The 18,267-nt window shown below is 39.6% G+C and overlaps 1 protein-coding gene across 2 annotated transcripts in view; it reads right to left on the bottom strand.

Moving 5' to 3' along the window:
• plxna2 (plexin A2) overlaps positions 1–18,267 on the bottom strand; it is a 250,079-nt gene that overhangs the window by 144,317 nt on the left and 87,495 nt on the right. Inside the window, exon 4 of one of the 2 annotated variants that reach the window (XM_077610560.1) lies at positions 15,804–16,155. The gene's annotated coding sequence lies outside the window, so the exon portion shown is untranslated. Of the gene's footprint in view, positions 1–8,752; positions 9,236–15,803; positions 16,156–18,267 lie in introns of those variants that run through there. The other variant, XM_077610569.1, reaches the window with a different exon arrangement.

Genomic DNA, 18,267 nt, shown 5'->3' on the forward strand with positions numbered 1-18,267 from the left:
CTATCATGACAATGATGATGAAGCAAAGCTTTAAAAGTGATCATCCCGCAGGGCCATCAAATCTCCATTCAAGTGAGGGATGCAACTGCAACCTCTTGATGATAAGTGTGCTGTGGCGGAGGAAATGATGAACAGAGTCAGCAGAAATACGACATTGGCCGGTTCGAGTGTTTCCCTACAATTGGGCAACTTGGCATTGGTGGGGGCTAAAACACAGCGTACATTCACGCCATGAGCCAAACATAACAGCCCCGCTGCTCCATTTAAAACCACATCAGCAGCGGCATGCAAACATATAATCATACTCTGGCAGAAAAAATGTGCAATAACAGGAAGAGGGAAAATGATAAAAATCGACTGTTTGCGACCCTCGAGAAAATCTACAGGGAGGAAAAAAAGCCCCCATTCAGCATTTCATCAGCAACACAAACAGGAGCAGCTGGGGCACGCAAACATGCTGAAGTGGGCTAATTGGGATATTTAGACACTGTTTCACTCTGGGTGGGAGTCAGATAGAGAATTTGCTCTTTTAAATCACACTTAAAAGCAAACAATGTTATACGATTTTGCAAAAAAAAGGGATGACTACAGACAGCAAGATGCTACGAAGCAGGGAAGTTAATAATTCACCCTAAATCATCCGTGTGCGGTCGATTGGTCGCCGGTCTTTTGGTCGCGGTCTTTTGGTCGCGGTCTTTTGGTCGCCCGGACCCAAACAACGGGCGACCAAAAGACCGGCGACCAAAAGACCGACGACCAAAAGACCGGCGACAAAACAAGGTAAAACAACACGGTCTACGCATCAATAAAAGCCAACAATGGCCATGAGCAGTTTCACTGAGCCGACGTGTGAGTGTATAAGAGTTTGTATGTACATGCGTTGTCCCTTTAAGAAGCTACGTCAGTCATGGTCTTACAAGTTCTCCAACAAAAAACATTAAAAGTCCGGGAAATTTGGAGCTTTTCTTTAGCCTAATAATTACTAGGGCATTAAGTATGACTAAATAGTAATTCACAGTTTGTATTTAGGGAATTTGAGCAACGATTTAAATGGTAATTATCACTTACCTTCCGGGTGACCAAAAGACCGGCGACCAAAACATCGGCGACCAAAAGACCGGCGACCAATCGACCGTGTACCAAATAATCTGAGTAAGATTTTATTCTTTATGACAACAATGGTTATATATTGTAACTATTCTCCACGTACAGTCTTCAAAGGCAAGAGTCAAAATGAACTGGCAACATTTTGCTCTCTGTCAGCAGAAATTGTTCAAATTGTTTTTTCAGTAATCAAGTCTCAATGGTTTATAAATACTTTTTCCAACCAATTGGTATAAAGACCTATGTCTGCCCAGGAAAATCTTGTCTTAATTGCAGAGCTCTTTGAGTTAGTTTCCAATAATTCAACATCTGGTTTTGTTGCACTAGTAAAAACTGAATTCAAACGAAAGGTTCATCAAGTCATATTAGGATGGACCATGTTCCAACTCTCTGTTAAAGCCAAGTAGTGTTTTGAACAAGTTTCCGCCACATGACTATGAGAGCCACTGTGCCTTCATGTTCCCTTCCAGCTTCCCCTTCACATCCTGTCTGACTCAATGTTGCATTCCCAGACCACCCCTTTTCCTCTTACTGGATTTCAGCATATTGTCAGTCTCTCGGACCCTGATCACCAATAATGTGTGGGCATGAATGAAGAAACCTAAGTCCCCCCAAGATTAGAAACATTTTATGACATATAACTCCTACCTTATAATGCCATTATTTTTTGTGATCAGAATAATTTAAAAAAAAACGTCTTTATGGTATATATAGGCTACAGGCAATTTAGGCGAGCAAATACCAAGGCTAGTCTCACAAACAATAGCTTGCCAAAACAGTTCGGCCAGTCTAAAATGACCCTAATGATCCCTCAAAGTCAGAAGATAATCAGATAAATCGCAAAAAAAGGGGTCAGGAACAGTGAACGTGTATAGAGAGAGTAATTTTTGATGCTTGTCAGGAGGCTAGTAGGGGCAGCAAGAGAAATATACAGTTCAGGTGTACACGTCAAGGACTCGGTAGTGCTTAACAGATGTTTATTTAAGGATCAACTTTGCATTTAAAAAGAAAATATCAGAGAAAATGATTTGCTAAACACGCCAAATTCAACATTAGTATTTGCCTTGAAAATACTAATCACTCCAAGAAAAGCTAATTAATACATTTTGTGAGCACTCAGTAAATAATGTAAAGACTAAAACTGGGATGAACTAGAGTAGTGCAATTGTTAAGCAAAAGACTGACATTTATTGTGGAAAAAAAGAGAGTTGCACTCAAATCAGTGTGTCAACTCGTTATTTAATAATTTTCATTGCAACTCCTGCCAAATGCTGTCGTGTTTGGTGTGTTTCTAAATGATTTTGGTTAGAGCTTAGAGAGACGCTACTTCAGAAAAGACCAGTCTGTTGCTCTTAGCAATTTGTTATAATTAGCTGAATGGGGGGGAAAAAGAAGCAAGTGCTTATTCTCTGGTACAAAAACGAAATTTGACGAGGGAGGAAAATTTGGAGAACATTGTGTGAGTCTATTTGATTTATACAAACACAGACACACAAATCCAGATTACATACACAAACAATGATGTCTTGAGTTGATGATTATTATTATTTTATTTCATTGTAGCACAGCACCTTTTGTTAAGATGGCAAGTTTATAAAATATTTCACATATAAACTAAGCGGGAAGAAAAATACGGGCGTAACACAATGACTTAAGCGTCATTTGTGCAGAACTGCAGAATTGCAATTTCTAATGGTGTGCAAATTAAAACCGAATATCTGATCACTCCCAACTATGGTTCAGAGTTGACACTACCATCCCACCTAATGAAAACAAATATTTTATGGAAACATAATGATCATTTTTTAAGTTAGGTTTTGCCACAATGCAGTAGTTTTACAAGCAAAGCACAGTATTGGCACAAATATTGGTAATACAAAACGAATTGTATACATGTGTATTTTTTGGCTTTTCGGTTTTCAGTCAAGTTTTTCCAATCAGTTTTTGGTTTTATACCAAGAAATCGTCACATTGGACTGAGATGATCCCCCTTGCCTTGCATTCAGCTCTTCACCTCGTGTGACACCTCCATGGATGCCGAATTTATTCCAGGAGTGGTTGACTTTTTCTTTCGCGATCTACGAACTTGGTAGATGTTGTTACTTGGAAAAATGTCATTGGAGACCAATGTTCCCTCTAAGCTGCGCGCGTGCGCAATCGCGCACTACTCTCGTCTTCTCTGCGCACAGCAAATCATATGGAGCGCACAGTATAAAATCCCAATTTTTTTTAATTTTATTTTTTAGCTGTGAGGCCGACGCGCGAACCACTCATCCGCCGGGCCGCAAATTCATAGATATTAATCATTACATTTTATTATTAATAAATCATTTATGTGTAGTAGACATGCATCTGCTTATGGCAGGTGTGATACTGGTGTGTGCCCATAGCGAGCAATGATGATGTTGCTCACACCGGTCGGTACTCAGTGTGCTCAGGGAGGTTGTCTTTCTGCCCAGACAAACAAAAAATTAGAGGGAACATTGGTGGAGACGCACTTTAAGCATACGTTTTATGAAGTCAAATGACTGACTTTAACGCACTATCTTTGCATGCACCACGGCAAAACATTCTCATCAACAGGGGTCAGTGTTGACCTAAGTGATGTAATGTTACTTTCCATACGAACAAACAACATGTCTCGAGAAAACAGGCGTCGGGCGGCCAAACAAATTGAAATTCAAATCACAATCGCACGCAGCCATGCACAAATCACACACATGCAAAACGCATACACACACAATCATCTGTTCCTGGCAGCTGCCTCTTGGCATCTATCATGCCGCCCCCTTCCTCCTTGGTCCTCCCCTTTTCTTTTTCTTGCTCAATTTTTGTCAAGTTGCCATAAACAAAGCAAGCACACCTTTCTATGTCCCCAACTAATTGATTATTGATGGCACCTATGCACAAATGGCTTACATTCCAGCCCACATAAGACCTAATATCATCACATTATTATTATTTGTCGATGTTGGATGTAATGCAAATGGAAGCACAAGGTCACAAACCATTTCTTCCTGAGTATTGCTTTATTTTGTGATGGAATGTAGACTATGACCAATCGGTTCAACAAAGAATTGCAATGGAACCGGAGACCTAAAGTGGCAATTCTTTCACTTCCTTTAAAACTGTCTTTTTTACTCATCTGTTGGACTGAGAAAGTGGACCAAATATTCATTTTGGCCATCCATGCTGCTGAGCCTTCAACAAAACAAGGGGGTGTGGATTCGTCAAAAGTTAAGAAAGATGTCAGTCTACCTTTCAAAAATGCATTTTTGAAGGACAGGCCAATTAGAGGTGAGAGTGGGCCAACATACTGTATAAGATCTTGAGTAAATGCAGGATTATCCCAAATTAGCAAATCCTAAATTTTTCGACCTTCAACTGATTTTTGTACCACCTCATAAAGTGTTCTGTAAATGTTTTAGCATTTGACCATCACTAAAATTCAAATTATTATCTCCTGAAAGTAACAATTTCCCACAACATTTTTACAGCTGACTATTCTATACGGTACACGGTCGATTGGTCGCCGGTCTTTTGGTCGCCCGGAAGGTAAGTGATAATTACCATTTAAATCGTTGCTCAAATTCCCTAAATACAAACTGTGAATTACTATTTAGTCATACTTAATGCCCTATTAATTATTAGGCTAAAGAAAAGCTCAAAATTTCCCAGACTTTTATTGTTTTTTGTTGGAGAACTTGTTAAGACCCTGACTAACGTACCTTCCTAAGGGGACAACTCATGTACATACAAACTCTTATACACTCACACGTCGGCTCAGTGAAACTGCTCATGTCCATTGTTGGCTTTTATTGATGCGTAGACCGTGTTGTTTTACCTTGTTTTGTCGCCGTTGTCGCGGTCGGGGCGACCAAAAGACGGCGACAAAAAGACCGGCGACCAATCGACCGCACACGTTCTATATCTATACGTGAAGAATCTTGATACTTAAGGATATAGTTGACTCAAAATTATTCCAGTTACCAGAAAGCAATAAAACAATCCTTGGGAATGTTTTATCATCAGCAAATATTGAGATGTTATTCACACTCTCAAGTGAAGAATCTTGTTTTTTTTTCAGCCAGGATGTCCAAAAAGTTTGAGGGAAGTCCGCTTGATTTGCGCTCCTACAACTGCACCAATGAGCTTTGAAGTAACTCATTTGAATAATGTTGGTTTTAGAAAATTAGTAATCTAAGCATTTGAGAGATCTGAAACTCTTCAAGTTCTTCTTCCCCCAAAAAATTCCATGTGATGAACTCCACTGTCAAAACAGTCCAAATTCTGCAGCACAATCTGGTCAAACAAGGCAAGAATTTTGGACAAACAAGCACATAAGGAGTCTGTGAAGAAGAGCGGGAACGCAGCACACCATTGTGACAGCTGTACAGTGGATCCTGGTGAAATGCACAACGTGAGGGAGGGGGGTGCAATTGCATGAAAACAAACCCCGCTGAATATTTGTACACTGGCTCAAGCATGAAGACAGAAACTAAATCTTAGACTAGAGTGAGTCAGTCATCGGTTGCACAAAAGCCCCATTATCTTACATGTGCGTCCACTGAGAAAGACAGTTGGCTAGAGTGGGGTTGCAATTGGATTGGGGGGGTCAAAATACATAGCCAGGGATGTGTTCACGGTATTCATTCATTAAGATATAGGTCAAGGATTCTGCCTCCATGCGCAGCCACTTGTCAAAATCTCTCAAGCTACATGGCACTGAGTCTTCTTGCCTAAAGGGGGTGGGGGAGTGGTAGTGGGGGTCATAGTCTGGGGTAGGGGGACTCTGCTGGAGTTTGACACAACGTTCAAAGGAGCAGCAACTCACTCTGCTGCAAAGTGATACGTCTTAGATCATAATTAACTCACGATAATGAACTTTGCGTAAAAGGCTCATTGGTTGGCCTGCAACCCTCATGATGGGCACTCCAAATTAGCATGAGGAAGTAAAACAGTGCTAACAAATCAAAATCTCACTTTTAACATCTCTTTGGCCGCATCACAAGAAACTGAAAAACCTGTAGAACTCAATTCTGCAAATCTCAAAGCTAAGGATCATCACATTCAAATGTGTCTAAGTCTACTCCTCCTGAAGTGGAATATGACAAGATAAACATGTGAAAGCAGTCTATAAAAAGTCTTTCCGGCAGATGGAAATAAATCCTCTCGGTGCAACACAGTTGTTGACGGGCTAACATCACCTGCATCGCTCAGCTGTGCCAAATGTCACTCACTCTCTTGATCTAAATTTCAATCAATTTGGAATAGGCCTTTAGGAGTCGGTATCTTGTTTTTGTGGGAGTTTGCTTTGTGTTTCGATTCCTAAAACATAATACGTACATAATGACAAAAATGGTTGTTGAAAGAGAGTATTCAACCGTCTTGATACGAAAACGTATTTGATCAAATTGGACCTAACTAGCAGGAATTTTCAAATCCATGAATCTAGTTTTTTTTTCATGCAGTCTTCATTAGGATCAGGCGAGAGTTTATTCCAGCTAGCTTTGTGTGTGATGCAATTGATCAACATGGAATGGGCGTCAGTAAAACGCAGGGCTCACATACAGATAAACCATTCACACTCAAATTCATAACATTCGGGAATATAAAATCTTGAACTATCCAAACAAATACGCAAATGTGTTTGTTATGTGGGATTTAGCCCTCATTAAAAAAATCCAAACTATGTAATGGATATGTAAACTCATTACCAGAGTATCTGAGTCAAAATGCAGATATAACTTCTCTAAATTAAACAAAATAAGGGACGTTATATAAAAAAATGTATTTAGTTTTAACAATTAAACATTGGAATAAAAAAAATAATTATATAACTTATCTAAATTAAACAAAAAAGGGACGTTATATTAAAAAAAATGTATTTAGTTTTAACAATTACACATTGGAATATTTTTTTAATTCGCATAGCAATGAATTAAGATCAACAGGCATTGGTCTTTGGTAGGTCTAATTTGCTTAGTTGCATTTAAAAAAGAAAAGTGGGATCTAGGCAAATGACATCTATCATTGAAAACTTTGAATCTATCAGAATAAAATAAAGCTTTAAAAACAAATATCTTAGCGTCACAGATATTTTACAGAAGTTAGTATCAGTATGCCGATAACATATCTTTGAAAAATCACTTCCAGCATTGCCAGCGAGAGTTGAGTAAAACAATAACAGATCGTGTCTATGTGTGATTTTCTTAACAAGATTGATGATAATTAGCTTGACGCAAACGAGCTTGTGATAATCAGACCAATGCTGGAAGCTTCTCTTAAATGCAGCAATTTGCAGCCCAACGGCTGCTGGGTCCAACACACATGCACACTATACCATGAGATGGGTATTAAAATAATGATGTGGCAACTTTATAACAGAGCGTAAAAATAAAATAAATGTGTGCCTTCACAAAAGACGGACTTAGGTTTGATTGCAAGGGCAGAGGAATTAATATGCTCCCCATCCACCCAAGCAGATGTACATTATTTTCATGCAAATGCGCTGCAATTTTCAAGAGAAGGCAAGGTTTTATTTTCTTTGGAAGCATTGCAGCGGGAAGATTTGTAGTCACCTCGGCTGAATAGAACAGATGAAGCTATTGGTCCAAGTGGATGGGGCTGGTCACAAATCAACGAGGACAATGAGAAACTGTTGACATACGCTCACTAGAAACATATTGTAGCTCTTAAAACAGTAACAACCCTGCGCGTCACCAAAGGAGAAATCTGCATTTTGTCCAAATCAACCAGTCAGGTTATGATGATAATGAGAAAATAAAACTAAATAAGTGTGAATATTTTGATACTAATATATCATCAAGAAAAAGTGATGTCTAACATTTAAAAAAAGATTAAAGTCACTAGGAAAACACGTGTACATTACTTTTACAAGAGGGAAAAAACTGCTGTGATTAATGCACTGTAAAAAAAGTACATACAAAAACGTATTGTTAATCATTAATTAAAGGCTATAACAGTCTACATAAGCAATTACAACAGTAAATAAATGGACACTATTGCTTATATTCTGTTTAGTAATATGAGTATTAGGTTGTGCAAGGAAAACTTAAGCGTGGAGATGGTTTAACCAGCAGTAAGTTTTATTTCCTTTGTTTATCAAGTCTTGGTTAAACTATTTCCAGTCAATTCATCATTCATTATAGCGATACTATTCCATCACAGAAAAAAAATCTGAAGAACATTTATCCTTGGAAATAGTACCAAAAAGGGAAAGTCCAAGTATGAACAAAATAAAAGATCGAGGTCACTTGTCACTGTGTCCAAATTGCATGCATGGCCAAGTTGGTTCAATTTTGCATGAAGAATGTGAAAATTGGAGTCATCTTGCTGTCACATTTTGACCAAACCAATCGGAAGCGTCGATTGTGTGTATGCAGTGTTATCCATGCACATAACCAAGACTGCATCACACTTGAATATAATTTGAGAAAATAATTCAAAGATGCTTGCTGCAGGTTTTAGGTATTTGCAATTCATTTCGAACGCACGGACAAATAAAGGCAGGCACACATGCACGCCGTAGTGAGAACGCCAAACCTGCATGAAATGCGATCGTCCAAATGTGAGTCTTTTACACATTTCATCTTTTTTTTAACCCCCCATAGAGCGGAAAGCTCACCTCCTCATCCCGAAATTCCCACTCCGTCCCGGAATCCTCCTCTTCCTCCAGCCCAGTCTGTGGGAGCAGATGCCGGCTGGAGGACTGGCATCCACCGCCTGCGACGACCCCAAAGTGTCGCCTCCGCCGACTGCGACGACCCCCAAAGTGTCGCCTCCTTTCCCTTTCCGCCCACCTGTTTTCACCTTCATTCAAGGCGCACAGTCCGTAGCCTACGATTGCAGCCACGCGCCAGAAGAAGAAAAAATGCGCAAACTTCAAAAGATCATGGACGAGGAGAACAAGAGAATTCCTTTAGTTGTGATCGGTGGGGAAAGTCCTCCCAAGTAACGTGACTGGACGAGAAGCTGTGAAATGGGGGTGCTGTGCGGGCATCGTCGGAGCGGAGGTGCGCCGCACTGAGCTGGACTGACTCGGACGCGCGGCTCCATCATCGTCACCATCATCATCATCATCATCATCATCATCACCGTGAGGTGGTGCGCGCGCACTCACTCACTGGCGGCGTGCAACGTGCGCACAGGCAATAAATAGACCGCCCCCTCTCTTTACACACGTTTTTTTTTAAACCAGGGGCGCAGATTGGATTTTAGAACTGCGGGCACGAGGCTTCCAAAAATGCATTGATACATGTTAATTGTCAACCAAGTTGGAAAGTTGTTCATTCATTCATTTTCTCATCCTCACAAGGGTCACGGGGGTGCTAGAGCCGATCCCAGCTAACTACGGGCATCAGGCAGGGAACACCCTGAATCGGTGGCCAGCCCATCGCAGGGGAACAAGGAGACGGACAACCATTCACGGGCAATTTAGAGTGTTCAATCAGCCTATCATGCATGATTTTAGTACTCGGACGTTTGGTCGCCGGACGTTTGGTTGTCCGGAAGGTTATTGATAATTACCATTTAAAATTGTTGCTCAAATTCCCTAAATACAAACTGCGAATTATTCTTTTGTCATACTTAATGCCCTATTAATTATTAGGCTTAGGAAAAGCTCCAAATTTCCCGTACTTTTATTGTGTTTTGTTGGAGAACTTGTTAAGACCCTGACTGATGTCCCTTCCTAAGGGGACAACTCATGTACATACAAACTCTTATACACTCACACGTCCACTCAGTGAAACTGCTCAGGGCCATTGTTGGCTTTGATTGATGCGTAGACCGTGTTGTTTTACCTTGTTTGGTCACCGGACTTTTGGTCGCCGGACGTTTGGTCGCCCGGACCCAAACGTGCGGCGACCAAACGTCCAGCGACCAAACGTCCGGTCACGCATGATTTTGGGATGTGGGGTGAAACCGGAGTACCCAGAGAAAACCCATGCAAGGCAGGAGAACATGCAAGCTCCACACAGTGAGGGATCGACCCCACGACTTGGAACTATGAGGCCAATGTGCTAACCATTCTTTACCAAGCCACAAGTTGGAAAGTTGTACAAAATGTAATGAAAAAAATACGACGATAAGCAAAGCATTAGTTGCAAGGAAAATATGTTTCATGTTCCAACGAATGAAATGAGCATGCTACTTAACTTTCAAAAATAATTGAACATTTTGACAAGGTGCCAAATGCAGAAAGCTCAACAGCAGCCAAGAAGCAGATGAGCCTTTCACCAACATTTACTTTTGTTGATTTGACATTTTGTGTCTGCAGCAGGACTCTAAGTCCCTAAAGATGAGCTGCCAATATATTTATTATTAAATACTTAGTATGTGATGGATAATGGTTAGCAGTAGCGTCTGACTCAGACTGTTGAGGTCAAGGGTTTGTTTTTTCCCCATGAGGAGTTGGCATCCCCATGCTTGCGTGCATTAACTCCATGCAGACTGCTTCCTCCCACTTACCAAAAACATTCAACTTGGTTTAAGCGAAGTATCCAGCCTAAATTTCATTTGGTGCCAATATCTTGTTAATAAATCTCAAAAAGTGCTAGTATACAACAAACAAACAAACACCACATGATATGAGTAGAGGCCTGGAATTGAAATAGTTAACAGTACACGAAAATATACTGATTATACAGCCCAATGTCAAGACATTTCATAAGACAACCATTTAGGCATGGGTGTATTTATCACAAAAAAAGAACTAAGTTGAAGCACCTTCATAAATGTAAAGCGGCCACAGGGAAATTCAAGTCATTTGAGGAATGTCAAGCACCCTTAGTTAACCAGGGTAGGAATAGTGATACTCACTCCAACACACATTGAAAGCAAATGAGTGGCTCACCCCACTATAGCCTAATTTCTGTAAGAACACTGCCATCTATAGTTACAGATGTGAACAACATCTGCATCCACAAAACCTCTATTTGTCTATTCTCACTAGTTAGTAATCTATCCAACGCCTCTGGGTTGGTAGTCAACTACTGGTTTGCGTTGATTAATAACATTATTTTTTTATTAAAAGGAAAATTTACTTGACAGAAGAAAATGTGAAATTTGGTCATATTAAAAACATAAGAAGGAAAGGCTCTGAGTGAGAATGTCTATAGGCAAATGACAATATAGTTGGACTATTATGACGACTACACTCGGATGAAATGTCTACATCAACTAAAAAACTAGCAAAAGGTGCAATAAAACAAACTGGTGAAAAATGGGTGCCATATTAGCGAAGAATAAGTTTCCTAAATAGTTTAGCGGTATGGATGTGTGGAACAAATCAACAAAATAAAATTGGCTGGACATTCTTTGTCACTAGTCTCTCGAAAATAAATGTAATTAGTCAAATGTCATTTTAGAGGTTGGTGTTGTTTGGTTTCCGTTCTGGGGAAGAGAATTTTAATGACCTAACAAAGGAAATGTAGCTTCTGAAAATCTCATCCGAGAAAATAAACAAATCACAGCTATAATAGGTGACAAAATTCTGTTGTAAGCCAGATTTCAGCAATTTATTTTACAGTAAATCCAAGCCATTTCTGGATCATAAGTCACTCCACATGCAGTGCTGTACTGTAACCATATAAATTCAGTCGATACTCAAAAAAAGCCTAAAAAAAATGGCAATACGAGTAGGCCATCTGGTTAACACAGCTTATTCTGCAATCAAAATTATTCAAGTTGGCAGGCATAGTTGGAGTCGAAATAGCATAAAACATGCACACAATTACACAATCATGTAAAAATATTCTACCACAAAATATTCCAAAAAATGTAGATATAAAGGGAAAAACTAACATCAAATATCTCTCTCTCTCTCTCATTTTCTGAACCGCTTTATCCTCACTAGGGTCGCGGGGGGTGCCGGAGCCTAGCCCAGCTTACTTTGGGGCAGAGGCGGGGGACACCCTGAACTGGTGGCCAGCCAATCGCAGGGCACAAGAAGACAAACAACCATTCACGCTCACGCTCATACCTAGGGGCAATTTAGAGTGTCCAATCAGCCTACCATGTCTTTGGAATGTGGGAGGAAAACGGAGTACCTGGAGAAAACCCACATTATGTATAGTACATATGTATGTATTCAAGGAAGAAAACATAAGCACACTTGAGGGTAAATCCCATTTTGCAGATTCAAATCTATTAACGGCTTCATTTTCAGTATCAATTCTGAAGAATTCCAACAACCCTAGATGCGCAACGTCATCCTCGCGGGTATAGGAAGATCTTTTGGGGAAAAACGAAAGAAATAGCTGCGGGCAAACAGGAGATTAAACCCGTGTTCTATCAGATTAGCATACATCTATGATTATATATAGACATTAAAATGTTGCTCAAAGCACTTTACAATACTTATACATTATATATATATATATATATATTGCAAAACCAAATTATAAAAAAAAGTGTAACTTATTTTCTGTGAAAGTTTATGTCGTGTTTTTTTACATTATTATTACTGCGTGTTATGCTGTATTTTTATTGTTTGGTAACTACACAAGCAACCAAGGTTTAGTTCCTTCTACATTTATATATAATTATGATATAGATATATAGATACATACTTTTGCCATCATGATAATTTGTACTGGCACCAAAATATTACAACAAAGCGGGATAGATAAATTAACAAAACATGAAGAGGGGAGTCCTCCCCCTTTTTTGCAAGACTGAAAAATGTAAATTTTTATTATTGTTTGTTTTATTTTAACAATGAATATTAAAAAGACTCGAGTAAGTGATGGTGTGTGTGGTGGTGATAAGTTTTAGTTTTTTTATGGGAGTCCGCTTACGTCATATGATTTCAGTGTATATTTTCTTGTATTTTTTTATGTTCCCATTAATCTCTGGTGGAAGTTGGTCTTTTTAAAATACTACGATACTTTCACAAAATCTATTTTAAAAAAAGAGTGAGAGAAACATATAAATGTATCAACACACTGATGTCGGTTGAACTGAGATTTTGCACCATATACTCTGATAACATAACGCACACAAGAGCCACCAATTCTGATAGTTTGTGTGAATAATGAATTTGACTAAAATTGTTTTAGAAATTCCTAATTGCATGACTTTTGCTGCAGTCAGAAAAGTTCCAAATGCCATTTTTGGGGGGATTTGTCGGCTAAAACTCAATCAATCCAAGTTGACGCCGTCACCAGCCAGTGGCAGTAGCTCTGTCCACTCTTATTTGTTTTTCGTGTTTTACAGCCCTTCTATCTTTTTTAATTACATTTTAATATTTCTTAATACAATCCTTTTTACTTTACTTTGTACTTTATACTTTTTACTTTAATGTTTTTACAACTTTCTTTGTTCTGTTAGCCTGGCTTCTTTCGGCCACTTCTTTTTTGGAACCATTCAGTCATGCCTACGCTGTCATACACATGGGACTAGCTGTTACAATACGCAGCAGCAGGAGCAACACCTCAATCCCGCTGGAAATTTGGAGCTGGACAAATGTGCCGGGAGAAGAAGCAACACTTCTGACCAACCATTCCATCATGGGATAAGATGGAAGAGCTGTCGGCGCTTACCAGGCCGGAAGCGGAGTCGAGGAGCTCTGCTCTGCTACTGTTGTCTTCAGCTCCAGACTACTGAAGAACTGTGCGGATAAGATTGGAAGAGTGACTGCATATTCTCTACCTCAGTCCCAGTCTGCAGAAGTTCCCCATCTTCTGGAAGACTTCCAGTGTGTGGTTCCAGTTTTTGTCCAACTTTACAACGTCTTTTTGAGTCTGTATCCGTTTTAGCTACCGCAACCAAGATGGCGCCGTTCAAGAGACAGCCGGCGGCGGTAGCTCCGTCCACTCTTGCTCGTTTTGTGTTTTTGCTGCTTTTCTGTCTTAATGATTTGATTTGGTGATTCTTAATGATCCCATTTACTTTGATTTGCTTTGTACTTTGTGCTTTTGCTTTGTTGTTCTGTCTAATCACCCTCTTGCTACTGTCACAATGAAATTCCCCGAATACGGGATGAATAAAGTTATCCAATCCAATCCAATGCAAGAAATGTATTCATCCGTTCACTATTGTGTTGCTTGTGCATTGTAAAAAGCCTTATCGCTCTTCTTGACTCAAAAAGTAGGTTATTCACATTCACTTACGCGTAAATAATAAATAAGCCAGGAGAAGAAGCCGGCGTGGGGCACCATCACAAGTGTTGCCGAGGAGCCGGGAGGCAGAAGACGGGCAACAACAACCGTTGAACACGCACTAAAAGCATGGCGCCCACTTAGAGAGACGGGGTCAATGGCTAGAGGGCGTCCATATTGGAATTCCACCACGTTGCATCCTCAAATAGATTTCCGTCAACGCAAAGCAGTAATCAAATAGCGAATTTGTAGTTCACTGGGCCTGCTCGGTTCAAGACATGATTTGCTTGATGGAACCATAACTCAATTCCTATTGAAGAGATGGGCCACATGCCATGTTAGAAAGAGTATTGCCTCTTTTTTTTGAAAGAAATTAAAAAGTGGCGAGTTGGAGAAACACACTTTAGTGATAAGGTGCTTTTAAGCAGGCCATTTTCGAGGAGGCTCAATAAAATGACAGTCTGGAAAAGCAAAATGTGCATGAATATAATTGTGAACAGGATGTGCAGCTACAGCATACTGTATATCCAGATCTTTTTAAATCTCATCAGACTAGAAGCAACATGTAACATGCATCAATGGTAAGTGAGACACCTTTTGCACCCAGAGGAGGGGGGGTTAATGTTCAGTGCACTTATATGGCAGAGAAAATTAAATAATTGGGTATGTCTGTCTGGGCTTTTCAGATACAGAACATGTAAACGCGTTAGCCTGACTGAGATCGTAGCAAATTAAATTCATCATAATGGGGTTAGAAGTGAATTTTATTCCAGAATGTATAGAGCAAAAATAACTAAATTGAACTAGCATAATGGCCATGCTCTCCTGTAGGTTTAACTAGAAAGTCGACGAGAGAAATATTGCTTATGTTCACAACATTGTACTATGCACAGTCCAAGAATTGACAGGAAACACTCACTTTTACGAGTTTCTCCATCCTGAATGTGTACTTGATATGGGCTTGTCATGTTTTTTATAATCAGGGTTAATGTTGAGCAAATTGTTGCCATGTTTTATTGCATTGTGGCCATTGGGGATGAAAGTCATGCTGGTAGGCTTTGCATGTTGTATTTAAAAATGCATGAATCCTGTTTCCTTTAGGTATCCATACATCTTTTTTTTAAACGGACTTCCCTTCTTTATGATTCATGACTAGATTAAAAACAAAATCTTATCGTTTTTTTTCACATCAAATCCTGTTGGTTCCAAAATGAACCCAATCACAATAGAACATATTTGGCATTAAAGATAGATTGTTTTAATCAAATCAACTGTCTCTCGATACACATCAATCTGGCCTCATGTAAAGTTTCCTACGTCCTAGTTGTTAATGTTTAAAAAATGCTCTGTTAATGAGTAATATTTACAGCAAGTGCCATAATGAAGCACCCTCCAAATTGCCAGTTCAAATGATTACCAATTATTTTCTTAATTAAGTTTCTGTTCCCCAATGTGCATAGCCCACAGATTCCTCACCTGGGCATGCAATGTTTACAAATATACAGCCAGTAAGACAATTAAAAAGAAGTCTAAGTTGAATTGCTTTAAAGATTGTGATTGACTGTTACGGAGTACCTGATGTCCGTTGCTGTGTGCTACGTGAGCATGCAGTCAGGCGTGTGTGATCAAGGTTGAATCGTGGAAGAGCATATTTCCTGAAAGTGCGCTCATCCAGATGCTGTCAGGTGCAATAGAATCGAGGGTCCGGGCTCCCTGGGGCGATGTCCGGCCGCGGGGGATGATCAAAGCCTTCGCATGCGACCATTTCACACTAAGTTTGAAGCTTTCAAAGCAGCCTCTCGTGATGCCGCTAATTCCCACACCCGGCAGTCATATTTGAGGCAGTCACGAGGACGCGTGGCAACCTGTCGACTCCAGTCAAGCACCATTCTGTCTCTCTGCCGACCCATGAAATTTGCAAGTCGGACTGTAAGGGAAAGCAAATGTGAGGAGGCAATTAGATGAGAAACCATAACTGTCAATGTTTCACATGACACCAATTATCTTCCTAGGACGCCCTATCTTACATCTTAGATGTGATTTGGCTTTCAAAATAGCAGAGGTTCTTGCATTTGGCGTAACTAAATGACTTTGAAAAGTTTATCGAACACTTCCTGGCAGGGTTTCAGCAAGAACCATGACCCTGACAGACCTGACAGAGTTAACATAAGCATCTCAAATTTTGATACACAAATGATGCCTGTTGTCAAACTTCAAGTTCAAAATTTCACGACAATCCAGTTGGGGATTATGTAGATAGGACATCAATTTCAAAAGTCCATCAATCGAAAATTGGTGTTGTTGGACTGGGAAAATGCATAGATGTCATTTCTGGAATGCTTGGGGGTGTACATTTTGTGATATAACTTTTGACCTTGAACTTCACCCTGAAGACCTGACCTTAATCTGTCCATGGCAGAAATTAAAAGCCTCACTCCTTATCTTAAATATATATAAATTAGAAAATAAAAATAATAAAAACAGGGATAAGCATTTTTTTTTTTGCTTTTTGGGGCAATTTAGAGTGTCCAACTAGCCTACCATGCATGTTTTTGGGATGTGGGAGGAAACTGGAGTACCCGGTGAAAAGCCACACATGCACAAGGAGAGCATACAAACTCCACAGAGAGAGATCTAAACCCTCGATCTCAGAACAGTGAGGCAGGCATGCTTACCACCCAGCACTGTGCCACCGTAGTATTAAGAAGTAGTATTATTTACTCCTTGCTAGCAGGCACTGACGCGTTCAGCAATCTTGCATATAAGACTTGTAGCGACAACTCATTGGACTCAGATGGCATCAATATGGAGACACGGTGGTACTGAAATAGCTGCAGAGAACGAGTCAAACATACAGATGGTCCGTCGCTCTGCACATCAGTGCAGCCATTCAGCTGTCAGACCCGATGAATTATGTCGACATAAAAAAGAAAAACAATCAGCTACATTGTGCCAACAGCACTTTGTGATTTACTCTGCTACTTTAAGAGGAAGCTATTTGAAAAAATACCAAGTCTAATACCAAGTCTTGGAAATATGTTACACTTGCAATATGGTGTCTCCTAAGGCTTACCACACACCAAGCAACACAGGGGAAAGTAATTGAGCAAGCAGCGTACTAAGTTTCGTTTTTAATGATTGGATGACCTTTGGCCATATACTCTAATTATGACTACATTTGAAATGTTACTCGCGGCAAGAAAGCTAAATACAGAGAGTATCTGTTACCAAGTGGAGAAGTCCATAAATATGGAGTTTGATCGTTGCCTTTAGCCTTTCAAAACAATCCACACTGTCTTTGTGTGTTGGACAGTTTACTTTTTAGATTCAAAACATTGAACAATCAATCGTTGACTCTTTTTTTTGGAGTGGATACTTCCTCACTGCACTTAGTTGATCCACCATTTGCTGATGAAACAGTTTTTATCACAATATTGTGTGGGGTCTCTATCGGAATTTTGTTTAAGTATGACAGAGGCCTTTCTTACTTTGTTCCAGTCTTTGTTCCATCTTTCTTCATACAAAGCAAAAAATATCAACGAAGATGAAGGCATCGATTTGTCTAAAAATAACTGACAATAAAGTTAATTACAAATCTAACTTTTGGCAGGTTCGCACGATTTCATTGTTTTATTCAAACCCGTAAGTAAGTGATAACTCGTGACCTCGTATACATTTCAAGATGAGCAGATAAATGCTTTTATGTTATAGTTATTTGAAATCACGCCACTCTAAATCCTGAGCGACAAACAACCATAAAAACGATCAACCACATGACTAGAAGCGCCAAAAAATGATCAACTACGGTCAAATTGTGGAACTCGTGTGGTGGCTTGAAGGACAAAATCATATTAAGTTACATTTTAAATGGGAAAATTAAAGCATTTTGAAACCAGATGACATTTTAACCAGCAATGCATGTCTCGTTTTGCTTATAGGAACTCTATGTTTACACGAAAGAGAATACTAGAGGATGTAGCAGCAAATTATACGAATAAAGCAATTCCATCCACTTTGTTTTAATAAAAAAAAACTTATC

This window comes from Stigmatopora argus, chromosome 1 (assembly GCF_051989625.1).
Source record: "Stigmatopora argus isolate UIUO_Sarg chromosome 1, RoL_Sarg_1.0, whole genome shotgun sequence".
NCBI lineage: Eukaryota > Metazoa > Chordata > Actinopteri > Syngnathiformes > Syngnathidae > Stigmatopora > Stigmatopora argus.